Source organism: Cryptotermes secundus, unplaced genomic scaffold, assembly GCF_002891405.2.
Source record: "Cryptotermes secundus unplaced genomic scaffold, Csec_1.0 scaffold685, whole genome shotgun sequence".
In the NCBI taxonomy this organism is placed as follows: Eukaryota; Metazoa; Arthropoda; class Insecta; order Blattodea; family Kalotermitidae; genus Cryptotermes; species Cryptotermes secundus.
Window position 1 is genome coordinate 118,243 of NW_019734365.1, and position 17,380 is coordinate 135,622.

Genomic DNA, 17,380 nt, shown 5'->3' on the forward strand with positions numbered 1-17,380 from the left:
ACCTCTGTAAAACTGGTCAGTATTCAGGATTGATTCAGGCGTTCATATGAAGACAAACTCCATCTCTACATATGGCAAACACTTTTCTCAGCTGTGGAATATAAAAATGATTTAATATATAGGCTTACTGATTTTCTTATTAGTTGACATGTTAGTTAAATTTTTTATAACGGAAAATTAACATTTCTTACGGCGCAATATCCAGGGCAATTTGACTTGTGCTGTCCTATGTGCAAAACAAATAAGAAATTATAAAAAAACATCATCCTCACAGCCCACCACACAGTTCAACTAATTAAGGAAGCCTGTTTCGACCTGTCTTCTTACTTACAGCGACTGTGGAGTATAGCTTCGTCACAGCTACGTGGCATCGTGTACAGTCCATGGGAGATGTACAAGCTAAATTCCGGTACGGTTTAATTTTTTTCTTGGCACTACAGCCCCAGTGGGCCTAGGCCTACCTCCATGAACTTCTCCGACGGTTTAATTTTACGTGCAGCAAATTAGCATGCAAATGTGAGGTGCCAATTTCATCAAACAAGCCTAAAACCAGTGCATTCAAAGAAAGATAAAGTTGTCCCTGTGCTTAAGTAATTAGGCATTATGCCATGAAGGCGTATGTGGGAGTGAATGTGCAGATCCATATTTTCTTGACCTCGGCAATTGTTGGAGGTGAGTAGTCAGTTTTAAGCTCCTACCGCTTTACCCCTGGGGAAAGAGCCCCCGGCACCCATTGGATTGGAGACTGGTGAACAACAGAGTCGGTCTGGACGACGTGGAGAACAGAAAATTATTTACCCAACCGGGACTCGAATTCCTACTCCTCGGTAGTGCATCCCGTAGCCAGTCACTATACCGACTACGCTATCCCGGTTATTTACTCAAAGAAAGATGCTAAGTTAAAGGCAAAATTTCGATGAAAGCAGCACACAAATTAATTACGTCAGTTACTTCCAAGGACCTTTTTCATAAACAATAAGAAGACATAGAAGAAAAGTTGTAATAATCCCTAAATTACAGGACTAAACAATTAGGCACTCAACTAAACCACCAGAATTTCAGAAAAAAATACAAAATTAATAATCTGTAACATCTTTCCTTTCCTGTTGGTGAAGCTTGGCTAAAAAGCGTGATTAATGGCTCTTTGTGAACTGCTGATTATATTTAGCATCAATCCATTCCTCGCACATTTCTTTCTTCGTCTTCCTGTTGCCCCTTTCAAATAGGATTTTTGCGTCTGAGTCCCATATTTCATTATTTCCTCCCCAATTAATCTAAATTCCCAGATTGTTTTAACATCACTGATTTCACATACCTACCAAATGGAGACGACCTGCATCAACTCCTTCACGCCCCCCTTTAGTCACATTTTACTTGCACGATCCAAATATTTTCTGAGTGCTTTAATTTCAGATAAGAGTACGTATGATTTTCATTCTTCCTTCATAGTAAGGAACCGGGATAGCTTAGTCGGTATAGCAACTGGCTACGGGCTGGATGACCAAAGGGTCGGAGTTCGAGTCCCGGTGGAGTCAAGAATTTTTACTTCTCCATGTCGTCCAGGCCGGCTCTGGGGCCCATCCAACCTTCTATCCAGTGGGCACAGGGGGTTCCTTCACCGGGGGTAAAGCGGCCAGGGCGTGAAACTGACACCTCGTCTACAACTAGCGTCGACGTCAGCAAAACTTGAGTCTATACATTCACTACCCCATACGTCTTCATGGCCTAGTGCTTAATTAGTTAGGTATCTGGCCACCTCTACCTTTGCCATAATACTAAGAGACACGCTTCGTAACCGGCCATTACGGAGTGCTTAACTCCCCTTTATTCCAGTCAGAAGCAGCTGCACTTCCTTACAGTAGCTCACGACCATATCTTGGGAAAAATCCTACAATTCGGTGCTGCGTATCTACTCCAAGTAATTAGCACTGATACCTACAATTCTGGATGTCGCTGCTTCGATTCTTGACCAGCAAACCAGTTATCATTACCTTCGTCTTGTCATTACATTATGGATAATGCTAGAATATTCTCTAGAACACACATTTCCTCCCTTATCCTTACAGACTCACCATTCATAATCATCGTATGACTCGTATTTCCCAACAACGCTAAACGATTTTGCAATAAATCCAGTTTTGCTAAAGAAATCTACAAAACCAGTAAATCCGACTTGTTACAGGCGTTACAACTCCACTGCATGTACCTGAGATATTCCCGCGATGCGATGGATTCCCAGGACATGCTGGTGTACTGTCGTGACGGGTCGCTACTCCTCTGCTGGCGAGCGAGGGATGGTGGTGGGTAGGTACCGATGAAGCCTTGTCGCCGCAGTGTGGCGACCTTTGTCCTTCATCCCGCCATCAGGCGTGGCCACTGCCTGCCAGACTCGAACTGAACTGGCGGGAGAACGGGGTCTGACTGAGGAGCAGCTTCCCTGCTGCAGAGTGCGCGGACGGCCCCCACATCTCGCTCCCACTTGCTAGAGCATGGGACAGAAGACAGGAAGCAACCCCCGCGCTGTGTAGCTACGCTTCGTCTGCATCATGTCACTCAACTCTGATGCTTCAGCAACAGAAGTTACGTTCCTTAAGGACCCCGTGTATACAGAACAAGTCAATTGCCTCGTAGGTTACTTAAAGATGCTCTTTCAACAGTAACAGTTGCTTAGTTTGAAAGTTGTTTAACAATGCTATTTCTACGACAGAAGTTGATTGACTTTCAGACTATTTATTGATGACGTCTCAATAGCAGACTTTTGCTAATCGTAAGTTGTTTAAAGACATTTCGACAGTAGAAGTTGGTCTTTCAGTTGTTTAAGATCAGTGTCAAAGTCGTTTAGAAGGGCAACAAATTACTTAACAGAAGTTATAACGGCGTAAATTATTAACGACGCAGCAGTTGCAGATATAGGGGATTATTTAACGTCTTTCTTTCAGCGATAGATGTTGGTTGCTTATTGGGCTATTCAAATACTCTCTTTAAATAGAAGAAATTGATGGTTCCAAAATTATTCAACGACGATGTTTCAGCTGCCTAGAATGGTTAAAATTAAGGTACTGACGTTATTTCAACAGAAAGGATTGATTCGGAAGTTACTCAACGACCCTGATTCAGCAGCAAATGTGGATTATTCTGCATATCATTTAATGATATGGTTTCAAAGAAACTGGGTGATCTATTTAATGACCTTATTCCAACATCATAACTTGCTTGGTTCCCCTGTTATTTACAGATGTTGTTTAGGGTCGAAATATTCTTTTTGCCTGAGAACCTTTCCTGTAGACTTAGAAGCATGGAATATTAAAGCAGATTGATTTATTTTCCGGTTCTTAGAATCTATAATCTTTACACATCAGCAAAATATTAACCTTTCCAGTTGATGTGATTCGTATTTAAATTATTCTGAAACTCATTTCTGATGCCCACGTCCAAGAAACACTGACCATTATTCTCTCTCTCTCTTTATTGCTAGTGGGGTGGGACTAAGTCCCTTGTACTGCGGCCACTTCTGGCCTACTGTATCAGCCCCAGATGATAGGTGAGGGTGATTGTGGAGCAATTGGTGGAATGAAGATTGGCAAGGGGAAACCGAAGTACTCGAAGAAAACCTGCCCCAGTGACACTTTGTTCACCACAAATCCCACTTCACCAGACCCGGGATCGAACCCGGGCCTCCGCGATGGGAAGCCAGCGACTAACCGCTTGAGCTATGGCGCGGCCCTTCAAGGACGTAACTTAGTAGAAAGTAAAATGTAGAGACGAGCATGAATTCTATTAATTAATTAATAAAGAATATGCTGCCCAGACCTACTTGGATGCTCTCAGCCATAACAGGTGATAAACGGAGACTCGAACTTCAAATGTTTAACAGATTCTTACCACTAAACTGCACTCTTAGACTGGAACTTTGCGTTTTAAGGATCCTGTATTTCGGAAGCCGCTTTATACCACTGGTAGCCAGTGATCTAGCTCGGTCGGTAGGCGTTGAGCAACGAGTGTAGCCGAACTATGCGGGGATATCTACAGGTTTCGGGGTGGTTTAGGGGGAGTTCGCAAGCTGACGTAACAAAAGAAATAACCTTCATCTGATGTTGTCGTTGAAAATAGAACTGTTACATGAAACATATATTTCTCTACACTCGTCAACATATTTTTTGTGTGTGTCTGAACAGTGAAGATTCTCTTGGTCTAACCAAGCCTCTCAGAAACGCAACGAGCTCCCGACGCTTACGTTTAAATGTCAACCACGCCCACAGTCCTTGATACCTCGTTAGAAATTGAATTCCTCTTAGTTAAAAACCTACACAAATTAATATAAAAGTAAAAATAATATCAGGCAAGAGAGAAGTGCACCTTTAGCTCTTGTTGCTGGCATTAATAAAAAGGAGATTTTGTCCCTTGAGAACTATTACTTTTACGTGAAATGAAGCTTATATTCTAGAAAATATTTATTGCAGAAGAGAAGAAATTTACAGAATACCATTATATATTCATAACTGCTAACGTCACATTCGTAAAATCAAAATATATAAAAAAATTCATCTCTAAAATTTCTTAGTACCAGAAGTTTTGTACTGTATTACTGAGTTTCTGGACTTTGTCCGTATATACACAGAGCCCAGGAAAGAGGACAAGCTTACGAGATATGTGTATATTCCATACGTGAAGCGTGTTTCAGAGAACTTCAAACGTATAGGGAATCGATACAACATTAGGGGACTTCAGAGTTACACCCACTCTCAGGACTTCACTCATGAAAACCAGGCCTGAAGGAGATCCGCAACAGATATCCCAGCACGTCTATAACATTGGCTGTGAATATGGCAGAAGCTACACTGGAGGAACAGACAGACTTCTAGCCGAGTGCCTCCGCTAATACGTGCACAGTCTCAAAGAAGGTGGTCTAGAAAATTCAAAATTATCCAAACATGCCTCCGGAGAGAATCATAGGGTAGGTTGAGATAAAGCTAGGATTTTGGAAATTGAAAGTAACCTCAGGTATAGCGGCCGCGCCATAGCTCAAGCGGTTAGTCACTGGTTTCTCACCGCGGCGGCCCGGGTTCAATCCCGGGTCTGATCAAGTGGAATTTGTGGTGGACAGAGTGGCGCTGGAGCAGGTTTTCTCCTAGTACTTCGGTTTTCCCTGCCATTTTTCATTCCACCAAATACTCCATCATCACAATCACCCGTGGCAGGCCACAATAGGCAAATTAGTGGCCGCCGTGCCGAGTGGACCCAGTTGGACTCCACCCTAACACCGCTCCTTTCCTTCTCTCCTTTGCTTGTATCAGCGCAGTCGGAATGGCGCTATCCCTGCTACACCTGTTTCTACCTTAGGACAGTGTATGATGGCTACTGGAAGTTGTCCTCACAGATCAAACTAAGGAAGATCGGTATAGGTACGGGAAACTAGCTGGGTCGGTTCGCATGAGTCTCAGGGTAGCGATGCCGAAGAAAGCGTTTTCTGAGAGTTGAGCCAATTGACGTTTATTCACCTGCTAATTCACCACCTGTTAAATTAATGTATTCTTAGCTTTAAGTTACATCGTTACACTATCGGCAAGCTATGTCTCGGAGCGTGCAAGGGTCACGTCCATTCAATTCGGAATATTGTAAAAGTCTCTCCTTTTGTGGAATGGCTTGCACCCCCACGCCGGGAATTCGAAAGATGGTGTTGACATATACATTTCATCCCATCTTCCGTGGGAAGCTTGAACGAGGCAACGCAATCATACTGGCCCTCATTCACAGGCAATTGTAACAAGCTCTGACCTGTCCTTTTTAGGCGCGTCCGGTTCCCTGTACCCGAGCTAAATTTATGAATGCTCGTAAATGTCATAACTCCGGACTTCTTGTTTCTGCCAGAATCTAGAAATTTTCAACATAAACACCGTATTGCACGTCCCAGACGATGAAATACGATATTATAGATCACGATACATTTCCAGTAATATCGAAACATAAGACTTTTGAAATTAAAATTACCGAGAATTAATTAGAAATAAATTTCATGGTCATCCAAATAAATAAGGGCTCAGAATGATCAGCGTCAACCCTCCACTAAGCGAATAAAAAAAATCCTCAGGTACAGGAAATACACGGAACCGTCCCATGTGACATGATTAACAAATACGATCAATTAATTCATTATTGATATTTCTCCCATCTGGATCCTCCATATCAGCAAGAGATTGCTAACTCACGAAGATCAGTATAATGCGACTGATTAATCATGGGTTTTATATGGCTTTAATCCCGAGTGTTCACTTTTCACTCCACAGATGTCACTATCGGTAGGCAAAAAATGATTTCACAAAGTCTCCATTTAATCCTATTATTTGGCTTGCACTGACTTAGTTTATTGCCTAGGGCTCTTACATAAAAGTTTTCACCTGTTATCCTACTTTCATTTCGGGTCTGTGCACGGTTCATCGCAATTATTATTGCATATTTTTCTGTTATCTCCTTTCGACAAAACCTGGTCTCAGGTGACTGTAGAGATGTAGTTACACTGAGACGTGGGTTGTCCAGTGATTGAGGTTAGCTCTTTGTAAGGAACCCAACAGAGTAAATGTCGCCACCCCAAGAAGTCTGAATGGAATCTCATTAAGAATACTGTGTGCTTAAGGAAAAGCAATTCTTGACTGTACAGTGTGAATCGCTTTGTAAGATTTGATTGGTACCTCATCTACAGAAATGAACGTCAAGTTCACTGATGAGAGTGAAATATTAAGACCACATTTGGATGGTATTGTCACATGCTTGGAATCCAGAAGGGTTACTTCCATGGAAACGCTAGAACAGACCGTTGCATAAGAAGTAACAACAGCGGTATGTAATTCTAACAGTGAACCGTTGCGTAGAGAACGCCGAATCTCCCCAGAGATGAGACTCCACGGTTATAACGAGGATTCATTGCATAGCAGCGGTCGAGGTTATAAAAAGGGTTGAAGGCATTTGCCAAGTTAGTTGGGACCTAGACGCCAGACGATACAGAAGAAGAGAGCAAGAATACAGACCTGGGATAGCCACCGCCAGAGACAGTTGAGATCCAGCCTCGGCCAAGGATAGGTGAGACGTCGCATTAGAGTACTGGGCCAGAAGTCAAGTGATATTACAAATGATAATAATTGTGCGGTGTGTAAGCGTGAGAGTCCAATAAAGATTCGCTAAATCCGAGACCCACGTAAAGTTAATTGTCGCGTGACATACCCAACACGTGAGAGTATGTTTACTCTTGTAATACAATTCAACAGTCTTTACTTCCGGATAGAATGCAGGAACGTCTCGGTCAAAGCATGTGAATGGACCTTCTGAATTTCTGGAGGCAACAGAACTCCAATTCCATCAGACAGAGCACACACCACGAGCGTTATTTCGCGGAGACAGGGCTCTCCGTGGCCCAGACGAAGATTCCTCGGGTGCTAGGTTTAAAGTATAGGTTGAGGTTGGTACCCTAACAGCAGAAGAGCCAGAATCTTTGATAACTATCATATGCTCATTAATTGCCAGTGGTAAATTTGAACCAAAAGTGATAATTTTCAAGACTAAATATGACAGAAGCTTATGACACGAGCCTCTCCCAGTGCCTCAAATGAATTCCATGCCTGAAACTGGGTACAGGTTCCTTTACTCACAGAATAGTTTCAGCATTTCCTGCAGAAATTTAAACAAACCGACAGTTTTCCAGTTCTGCCTATAGTTCGTGATAACATAGAGTGACGTATCGAGCCACTGCTAGGTAACTACTTGATAAATATTATGTTCCCGAGGAGACAGGGTCTTAGTAAACAGCCCGTTGCTGGATAATGTGCACAAAAACACACGAGAATAAAGGATATCCGTTTCTGGGTAACGGGAAAATAAACACGCATTCTTAAAAAAGTGTTTTGCGTGGGGTCCTCCCTTAGGCTATATAACGCGGAATTCTAAGTGAGCAGTCAGTCATTGTCTGCAGACAATGACTCTGACAAAAGACAGTCCCATCCTCCCGTAAGAGAAGGCTCCCCAGAAAAACAAGATAGAAACTTTCAAACAGTAATAAATATCTGGTCATAAGCCCCAGACTGGGCTCGACATCAAGACTGGCTGACTGACTGACCGTAAGTCGCAATGTGACTTTGACTTTGACTTGAGCAGTCAGTCAGAGAGAATGAGAATTGAAGGAGTACAAAGGAGTACAACGGAGTTAGCCTGCGAAAAGAAGACTTAATGTGTGTTGTGAGATTTGAGGCTTTCACGGCGGTGACTATGAAACGTTCCTCCGAAACGTCGGTTAACACCACATATACACGGTGCCAAATCCCAGAAGACTGCTTTCTTTATATGTGTTTATTTACAATCAGAATGTTATAAATCCGTTGCCAAAATATGGCTAATGAAGACAGAGGAAACTTAGCGTTTCCTAATGATCTATGAAGTGGGTAGTTCAGCGTTAGCGACATAACTGATTGTGATTTAGAGAGAGAGTGAAAGGAGATGTTAATAAATCCAATCATCCAATCCTCTACCCGTTACTATTAGTCACGGAAATATAAAATCATGAAAATTGTAGTACGAACATACATGTGAGTGATTTGGCTGGGGAAAATCACATAAGCACAATATATCGCTCTCACGTCACACGGCTCTTTGGACAGAATATTTATGGGATTATTGAAAGAACCCAACAGCGAAGTTATTTGTTAAACGAAAGAGCTCTGTTTCTCTACGACATTGAAGAAGTCTTCAGCAAAGCTTATCTTATACGCCAGACAGGTAGAATATCACTGAACGGTTTCATAAAAGTGGTCTACAACCCCGAGATAGGGGAGTTCCTATTGGAGCTGATTTCATTGCGTCAGAGAACGGGGCATTTAAATAATCTGAAAGGCAGCTAACCATTTAAAGTGCTGTGCCCTAAATCCAGCCATAACTGCCTCGCGAAGCATTGCTTCGAGCACCGGTACATCTACACCAATAACTGAAACCCATCTCCTGCTTCTCCTCGGGAGTCTGGACAATTTCAGGATCTAGGAGAACATTTCTGGCAGAGGAAGGAAAGTTGCTTCAGGAGCAATGATTACCAGACTTGCATAGACCCATAAACGAGTTCCTCAATCTTCTATTAGAAAATCTAATATCTAAATCTAAATCTAAAATCGGTACTGCGGCCAGCCGAGCATAACCCCAACGAAGCTGACTCGGTACTGCGGCCAGCCGAGCATAATCCCAACGAAGCTGACTCGGTACTGCGGCCAGCCGAGCATAATCCCAACGAAGCTGACTCGGTACTGCGGCCAGCCGAGCATAACCCCAACGAAGCTGACGCAGAAGAAGTCCCCGTCGCTATATGTACGTAATAGTTCTGTATCGTCCCTGAGTTTGCTTCCCCCAAGACAAGCGACATGTCCATAATATAATTAAGAGCAAGAGATTAGAGACGTATAAAAATCGATATATATGAAAGGAAAAAAGTAAGCAAACTGCTATCGAATGTGGACTCTGAAGGTAAAATTTGCCGTACTAAGGCCAACTTTTCGCCGTGTACCCAGTATTCCTCCCCACCCCGCCTATATAGTACCAATAATTTGTTTCGTTGCCTTACGTAATGAGATTTTCTCGAGAGCTTCTTCATGTGTTGACAGTATTTTGACCCTCACACTGAGCTTCAGTTCTACATTTGTGATTACCGCGACGTAGCAGATGAAAATTAATCGCTTATTTTTTTTTTGGATGAAAATTCCATTATTCCTTCAAATATGCTATTAGAAACATTAGTTGCCTACATGAAGTATAGTAATATACTTTCCGTCTACAAATTTACACGTATTAATTGTTCAGCACATTAATCTGAGCCTTTGTTTAAATTTATAAAGAAGGGTTACATATTACCAGCACCTCTGTTTGGAGGGACATTTTACAAATTTTAATTGAAATGAAAATTTCGTGGAAAAATATTCAAATGTCAAGATTTTCATTACCTCTGATAAGCAGATTTTTTTCTAAGCAATAATGTGTCAGCTGTTAGCTTTAATAAAACTGTAATCATTTTAATCGACCGAAAACAAAGAAATGGGTTTCCATAATACCACCTTCTCTTCTATTCATAAGATTGTCATAACAAACATATTACCTCATCTTTTCAGTACAATTTGTTTCAAGAAGTTCCTTGGTGAAATTGGACTTTTTCTGTACTTTTATATAAAATGTAACCTACAGTCAAGTGGGAGTACGTTGTTGTTGAAGCACGGGCAATAGGGATTCGAATGCTATGAAAAGAGCATGTACGTTGGAACACTAATGTTATTATAAAAATCGTAGTTGAATACACCGTATATGATTTATGATTTTAATCTAAAAGACAGCCCACTGCTGGATAAGCCGATATGCGGCTAGGAAGATCACACTGCTCTTGGCTTGTGTTAGGAAGTGCCTTCAATGTAATCTAGAGAAGGCTGCCGGTTGTCATCACTGAAATATTGGTAGTTTTCCTTTGTTATCACCAGACAAATTACGAAAATATATGTAAGATTTGAGGTTTTCACGGCGTTAACTATGAAGAATGCCATCTTCTGGGATGTGGCTCCGTGTAGATCTAGTATAAATCGACGTTTCGAGGGAACGTATCGCCTATATCTTCAAGGTAGAAAAATCCGCGAGATACAGGCGATACGTTCCACCGAAACGTCGGTTTATACTACATCTACACGGGGCCACATCCCAGAAGATAGTATCCTACAAAATGATAGTTTCAAATAGGCAATATCTATTCACATTCCATCTAAATCCTTAACTAACTTAAATAATTATCGTCCTATTTAATTCTACATTAGCTGTAACAAATTTGTGTAGCTGAAAGAGCGAAGTTGCATAATACGGATAAATAAATACACGATACAAATATCATGGGCTTGACGTGAAATGCGCTTTTGTCCAGATTCCTACAGAAATATATTATTTACGTTGAAACATAAAATGTAACTCTCAAACATAGTACAAAACGTGATATTAGAATTATAGGTTATAATTTCATTGTGATGAACATGGCAAAATTAGACCTCAAGAGGTTTCATCAAATGACAAAGGAAATGCTCGAGGGGGTGTATGTATATTTGGGGGGGGGGGCTAGGAAGCTGAAGAGCGGAGGCAGTAAATACAAGACCCAAGACAATACCGAATGAAGTAACTGCGGCATGCCTTTCTGATGAAGTTCTTATGTTCTATGCTGTACCCTGTTCTTCATCACAGAAAGTCTGAAGACGCAGAAATTATTACAGTGACGTCTTTCAGTTTCAGCAGTCCCTTTGTGTTAGATACAAAGAGAAATCTTGGTTCGAAGCGTTCATAAAACATTAAATGTGAATTAGTGACTTTAGAAGCGAGCTATTAAGAATAGATATGCTCCTACACATACAGCAAGTTCCGGAAAAGGAGCAAGCCTGACATATCCCCCCATCCCCCCACCTTATTATTTTAGAAAATCAAAATTGTAAAAAAGGAAGGAAATTTATCAAATATCAATACAAAAAATATAATCTTTAAATAATTTATTTGTATATTTGAATATTTTAGAGCGATCCATAAAAATATTCTAAAAGGTCTTCAACCCGAGTTCTAAAAATATTTCTTTTTGCTGCCCCCTTTGGAAAAGATCCCATTCGTACCCATTGATATATGTGATATAGTTTAGGTATATTCACTACGAAAATTGGGTGTAGTGATTAAATAACGAAGGACGAATTGGAAGGACATGGAACTTGTTCAGCGAAACGGATATACAATTCCACTTCCAAGATCCCAGAGGAAGTAACTACCTGGTGATATGCCTTGTGCCTTACAGATGTAGCGTTTGAGCATGGAAATCTCCTTCGAACCCCGTATCTGCTCTCTACTATTTACACTATTGCACTTACACTTGACTCTAAATAACATGTATGATTCATATAGCGTAATTCAGCAACCTAATTGTCAACTTACAATTTTTTTTTAATTCCCTTAGTGGGGGGTGAAGTCCAGCTGGGTCCACTCCGCACGGCGGCCACTGATTGGCCTATTGTAGCCTGCCCCTTGTGATTATGATGATGGAGAATTTGGTGGAATGAAGATTGACAGGGGAAACTGAAGTACTCGGAGAAAACCTGCCTCAGCGCCACTTTGTCCAGCACAAATCCCACTTGACCAGACCCGGGATCGAATCCGGGTCGCCGCGGTGGGAAGCCAGCGACTAACACCTTGAGCTATGGCGCGGCCTTTACACAAATATTTTACTTATGAAAATTGCTTGCATGTTTTCACCATTCCTGTTCTTAAATGTAACAGTTCAGGTTGAGTCAGTTGAAACTCGAAACGAACCACACAGGCCTGAACCTTGAGAATAGGCCTGCGGAAGAAGAGGAATATGTAAGAAGGTATAACCTCCGTGGCCTGTAGTCCTCAAGCGAACTATACCGACCGAGCGACCGCCGCTTGTTGACAAAGTTAGTGCCAACTTTAGCGGATAGAGGGTGCCCCATGGTCAGCCGTTAATCTGGGTTTTCTAGACCGGAGCCGCTGTTTCCTTGAAATTGCTCTTCAGTTATCTTCACGAGGCTGAGTTGACTCCGTTCCAGACCCGCTAATTCTCAGAAAATCTGGTAGCTCAGGGGAATCGAACCTGGGACCACTAGATCTGTAGCCAGGAACTCTGACCACTAGACCACAGAGGCGGTACAACACAAAAAACAAAATTTGAAATAAGCAGACAAATAAAAGAAAAATTAGAGCTCACTTCAAGAGGACAGGCGCATATACTGACTTTTTATTTAAAAAAATAATGTATATACAAAAATGACGTAGGCAATGCGCTTCCGGCATATGCCGAATTACGCTCAAGACTTCACTAGAGATACCTAGCGGGAAGCTGACAAACTGCAGAGAGAAACATTTTACAAATGGGCCGACAGGAGTCGCCACCAAGCGGGTAAATTTCGAACTGTGTTATACTCTGAACGTGACTATAATAAGAAAATAACAGCATCAATATAGCGCCACATAAACGCCTAATAATAGGCCTAAGTGATAACTTCGAAACTGTCTTTACTGCTTAATTATGAATACGTCAGGTACTGCATATTTAACTTGTCTTCCTTTTACATTTCTACAAACAAATACAAACGTAACGTTTCAAGATGAAAAGTCAGTTGAGAAAATGTTCTAATTATGGATGTATGCCATAATCGACAACTTGTGGAATATATTTTGTATAAAACTTATTATCCCTAAGTAGAGAACGTCCGACCCGACCCAGCCCAATTTTGGACACTTCTAGCAAATACGGAGTATGGGCTTTCACTTATATTGACTGTCTCGTTAATAAGTGAGGTATTTAATATAGTACATGGTGGAAATGAAAAATGTATACAAAATTTTGTTTGGATGAGACCATTTGTGTGAACTAGAAGTATGTGAGATGCAGATCACAGGGGCCGCGCGATCTAAGACATGAACGGTCTTCGCCCTTTCGAACACTGGGATCGTGGGTTGGAATCCTACTCGAAGCATGGGTGTTTACGTTTTTTCTGTGTTTGGGTTGTTCTGTGTGTAGGTAGCGGCCCTGCTACGGACTGATTACTCATCCAAGGAGTTCTATCATCTGCGTATAGATTAGGAAACTGAAAAGTGTTCAAGGCCCTCAAGGGTTGTAGAGCCGTAGATAGGTTGCTGCTCGGCAACTGATATCATGTATTGTTTTCAGGTGTGTCTACCCATGCGTTACCTAGCAATGGACGCCCTAATATTGCGCATTCGTTGCTGCGGGAACTCAACAATTCGGTCTCTGTTGCTTAAGCACTTCCCTAGACAATGGTCTGTTTATGTTTCATTGCCTAGGAATTGCTAGCCTTTGACCAGCAATGGACGTTCTACAGTCCGGCCTTCCTGGCGGCAATACGTCCAATACGTCTCTTCTTTAAAATTTTGTTAGTATTTCTTTCTTAACTGGTCCAGATTACGTGCCCAGTGACCTCCCCACGACTACCACTCTCCAGAGAACTCAGCATGTGACATACAAATTCAGAGGAATGGGCCTACTTCAGAGTCATATTTTGAGTAAGTTACGTAAACACATATTTTCAGAACGAGTTTTTTTGTGACCTTCGACAGCCTATGGTACTGGCCTCGATTTTTAGCTATATAGCTGTATATAGCGTTGAATGATAGGATATTTAACAAAAAATGAATTGGAAATTATTTATCAGGGAAAGATAGTTACATAATCTCAGCTACTTTCATGGTATTTGTACGGAGTCTGAGGAAAATCACCATTGGTAGTGATACTCTAGTATAAGAAGATACAAATTGTTACTATAGGATTCTGACGATGATGTAGTTTCCGAAACGTCGTGTTTTTATTAGTTATCTTAAAAACCAGGACGATGGATAAAGTCCAAAAACCCAATATATCAGAGATACAAATTTCTTATGCAGAGTTGATGACACTGGAAATAACTCTCAGTCAGAAATAATTTCTTTTTAGAACATTTCTATAAATATTCAACAGATCAAAAATTAAATTCTGTGTGTCTCAAAGAATTCTATATTATACTAGAGAACGGCAGGTTGAAGCCAACCTGTAAGTGAAATATGGTCCATTAACAAGCCGACAAGTATCAAACTCGTTATGGAATATGCAATTTGAAAGAAGCCATTTCGTACTAAGGAAAGAGGAACAAGCATTCAACTCGAATGAGATTGTTTAGAGGAAAGACTGAATTTTAAAATGTGGTTATATTAAAAGGTTATTTATTTATGTATAAGCCTTTATACAATAAGCTTGATATCTCAGACCAGCTTAAAATGTGTCTGAAACGTATCTGAGGTGTGTCACCAAGGGACAGGCAATCGTATCCTTACGTAAACAGAAAGATAAGAGTATAAAGGGAAGTTGCCGTGACAGAAATCTCGTTGAAAGCACAGGACTCTACTTCAACTAAGTCGCCTACTCAAGATATGACGTATCATACTCTGAAATACGTATTGTGACATGACACCCGAAAGCCGGAAAAGTGAAGTCAGAATACACGTTCACTTCTGGGCAACGGCTCGGTAAACACATTCCTGACAATTCTGTAGGTCGAAAAATATTTCTGACAACAGTTTCATCCGTAAAAGAGTGCCTGTTTATGGTAAGTGCATTGTCTTCGTACAATGAACAGCATTCGTAATGACAGTTACATGAAAATATGTACACACAAGGAATATTTTGCACTTTGGTTCCTCCTCTGATGACGATACCACCTGCTGTCTTCCTTTTGGCTCGGACCACGTAATGAGTGACATATTTTCGAAATTCTTGGGTGCATTAATTAATTCTGCCTTGTTAAACTTACTAGCCCCCTGTGGTAAATGGTACAATGATCTGACATCTCTTTCTTTCTAACGTAAGTCGAAATCGACGTGACGAAGAGGGAATAATATTATTCTATAACAGTATAATATAAATATAATAGAGTGAGGGGTACATATGAAACTTGCTAGGCTAATTAAAATGTGTTTAAATGAAACGTATATTAAAGTCCGTATAGATAAATATTTGTCTGATAATTTTCCTGTCCAGAATTGTCTAAAACAAAGAGATGCTTTATCGCCACTGCTTTTCAACTTTGCTTCTGAATATTCTATTAGAAAACTCTAGGAAAACCAGGTAGGATTGAAATTAAATGGGACATATCAGCTGTTGGTCTATGCTGATGATATGAATCTACTGGGTGATAACGTAGATATCGTAAAGAAAAACACATGAACTTTAATCGACGCAAGTAGGGAGGCTGGTCTAGAAGTAAACACTGAGAAAACTGAGTATATGTTGCTGTCTCGTCACCAGAATGCAGGGAAAAATCATGACATAAAGATAGGAAACAGATGTTTTGAAAATGCGGCACTGTTCAGATATTTGGGAACAACGACAACAGATCGAAACCTGATTCAGGAGGAAATTAAGAGGAGATTGAATTCGCGTAATGTTTGCTACCATTCAGTCCAGAACCTTTTGTCTTCTCGTCTGCTGTCCAAAAACATAAAAATTAGAATATATAAAACCATAATTTTGCCTGTGGTTCTGTATTGGTATGAAAAGTAGTCTCTGATATTAAGGGAGGGACATAGACTGAGGGTGTTTGAGAACATGGTGTTGAGGAGAATATTTTGACCGAAGAGAGATGAAGTGACGCGAGGTTTGAGAAAACTGCATAATGAGGAGCTCCATAATTTGTACTCTTCTCCAAGTATAATTAGAATGATCAAGTGAAGGAGGATAAGATGGGACAGGGCATGTAGCATGAATGGGGGCGAAGAGAAAATAATATAGGATATTAGTAGTAAAGCCAGAAAGAAACAGATTAGTAAGAAGACCAAGACGTAGGTGGGTGGACAATGTTAAAATGGATCTTAGAGAGATAGGATGGGGTGGTATGGACTTGATCGATCTGGCTCAGGATAGGGACCAGTGGAACACGGTAACGAAACTTCGGGATCCATAAAAGTTCTTGTGTAGCTGCACAGTTAGCGGCTTCTCAAGAATGGCCCAGCTCCGTGAGTGAGTGAGTGAGTGAGTGAGTGAGTGAGTGAGTGAGTAGTAGAAAGCCTTGATTCTGCAACATTTGATGAGAACTTTCAGGAATTAAAAGACATAAGCTTTCATTTGACCTGTGCGACGCAGAAGTAACGTAACATTCTGAAATACAAGTAAACCAGCAAACATTATACCCTGCGTGGGCAATTAAGTATAACAAGGTGAAATAAAAAATTTTTACATAATATTTTACTAACTGAAGAAAGAGTTAATTTTGTAAAAAAAAAAATACGATAGACCCTGTAGGGCGTAAAATTTAATACCTGCTTTTTGGTTTTTAGTTTAAGATGGTGAAAATACGCACGTATTTTGAAGACATAGCGAAAAACTGCAAAATATTTTCTTCATCCCAATTTCCATTTTCAGAGCGATAACAAAATCCATCATTTTAATGAGTTCAGAGACCCCATTCGTGGCGTCCTGCATAGGTGTAGTAGTCTGAGTTGGGAACAAAGTTATGAAAAGGGGAATAACAATTCGGATGTTTTAAGAATTAAAGAAGCAGAATAAGTAAGCAGAGTAGCAACATCTGTAGACGGCTTGAGAGCAGAACAGGCATACAGGAACGCCTAAAGGCTAGGAGACTCACTACAACCAAACTGGTATATACAAGAGAAACTGAAATTTCAACGTTGTTGGTGTAAAAACCTGTAAGTGGTAGGACCATTAACTCTAAAGAGTTTCAGTGCAGTTCATGTCCTAATAATAATATTTCCCATATACATATTCTGTTGTCATCTCGTTCAAAGTGACCTGTCTTCACGGGTTACACGTATGCTTTTCATGCCT